Source organism: Sturnira hondurensis, unplaced genomic scaffold (assembly GCF_014824575.4).
Source record: "Sturnira hondurensis isolate 20B ecotype Veracruz unplaced genomic scaffold, ASM1482457v3 Scaffold0003787, whole genome shotgun sequence".
Lineage (NCBI taxonomy): Eukaryota > Metazoa > Chordata > Mammalia > Chiroptera > Phyllostomidae > Sturnira > Sturnira hondurensis.
The window spans coordinates 320,417-322,468 of NW_028076418.1; the positions used below are offsets into that span (position 1 = coordinate 320,417).

Genomic DNA, 2,052 nt, shown 5'->3' on the forward strand with positions numbered 1-2,052 from the left:
ATGAGAGAGAAAAATCACACATGGCTGGAAACACAGAGGGTCTCGATCAAGATGAACTATAAGGAGCCCCATTTAGAATACATGATAATTACAGTGGCTAACACTCCAGAGAAAGAGAGCATCTTTGTGGCTGCAAGGGAAAAACAGTAATTAACATATAAAGGAGCCATATAAGAACAGCGACTGAGTGCTCAATGGAAACAATATCAGCCAGAAGTGATAGGCAAGAAATATTACAAGTAATGAAAACCAAAGGATGGCAAATGAGACTCCTTCATTCAGCAGGGTTCTAAAATAAAAAGGAAGGCCAAATAAAGATCTGCCAGACAAAAGAGAGCTCAAAGCATACTCCTCATAAAACCAGGTACGCAAGAGTTGCTAAAGGGTTTGCTTTCAGAAGAGAAAGAGAAAAGGGAGTGAGAGAGAGAGGAACACAGTTGTGAAAGGCTGGCAATGGATAAACACCCATCAATGATTACCTTCAAAGTAAATGGATTCAACGCTGCAACCAAAAGACAAAGAAGAACTGAATGGGTAAGAAATCATGACCCACATGTCTGCTGCCAACCACCAACCTGCCTCAGAATCAAAGGCCTATGCAGACTTAAAGGGAAGATCTGGGTCAAATATTTCAAGAAAACAGACAGGAAAGGAAGGCTGGGGTAACAGTAACCCCATCAGATGACTTAGACTTCCAAAGAAGGGGCAGAAGAAGAGACCCAGGAAGTCATTTCACAATATTGAAGTGAACGCTCTACCATAAATCCATAAATAGTGTAAATATACACACAACCAATGTGGAAACACCCAAATATGAAAAGGAAATTGTTTTATAATTTTCCATTGTTCTGGAAATTTTGAAAGACTTACAGAACAATATTGATGGCATGACAGTTATAGTGGAGGATTTAAATACTCCACTGTCCAAATGTATAGATCTTCTAGTGCTTGCTTCGGCAGCACATATACTAAAATTGGAATGATACAGAGAAGATTATCATGGCCCTGGCGCAAGGATGACATGCAAATTCGTGAAGCGTTCCATATTAAAGAAATGTATAGATCTTCCAAACAAAATATCAACAATGATATTGTGGCACTCAACACTATTCTGGGTCAAAAGGACTTAACTGATATATGGCATAAATTTCTTCCCATATCTGCTATATATAGATTGGTTTCAAATGCACAGAGATTTCCAAAGACAGAAATCATGATAGGACACAAAACAAGCCCCCCACAATTCAAAGCAATGGAAATTATATGAAGCATTTTCTTTGAGCATATAAAAGTGAATGTATAAAATTTCAAGAAAAACACTCAGAAACACTCAAACTCACAAAGGTCCTACAGTAGTGAGTGGGTTAACAATGAGAATCAGCAAGAAATCAAAAAGTTTCTGAAAACAATGCAAATGAACTCACAAAACACCAAAGCTTATGTCACACAGTAGAGGCATTTCAGAGAAGGAAATTCATTCATATACTGGGCTCCTGAAACAAGACAAAAACATTTGAAATAAAGGGCCCTTCCCTACACCTATGAAAACTTGAGGAACAACGCTAAATACAGTTCAGACCACATAGAAGTGAGGCAATAATGAAGATCATAGCAGACTAAAATGACACAGAGATGAAAAGCACAATTGGAAGGATCAACAAATTGAGAAGCTAGTAGTTTGCCCACTTGAACAACATTGACAAGCCTTTAAGGAGACCCATTAAAAGAGAGAGAAAACACATATAAACATGATTAGAAATGAAATAGGACAGACTAAAGCTGATATCACAGAAATACAAAAATGTCAGAAACTACTATGAGGTAGTATATGCCAAGAAATTTGAAACCTAGGGGAAACAGACATATTTCTAGAAAAATGTAACCTTCCAACAGTGAGTGAGGAGGCAGCAAAAACCTGAACAGAGCAATAACAGCTGATGGAAGTGAAGCAGTGATCAGAAATAACCCAACACACCAAAGCCCTGGACAAGACAGTTTCACAAAAGAATTTAAGAAAGAGCTAACCCATGTCGTTCACAGATTATCCTCAAA

The 2,052-nt window shown here is 37.8% G+C and overlaps 1 non-coding gene across 1 annotated transcript; it reads left to right on the forward strand.

The window, feature by feature from the left end:
• The first annotated feature begins 944 nt into the window (after positions 1–944).
• On the forward strand, positions 945–1,051 carry LOC118984689 (U6 spliceosomal RNA). The gene has a single exon (XR_005065971.1). It is a non-coding gene; the product is annotated as a U6 spliceosomal RNA (small nuclear RNA).
• Positions 1,052–2,052: the final 1,001 nt, after the last annotated feature.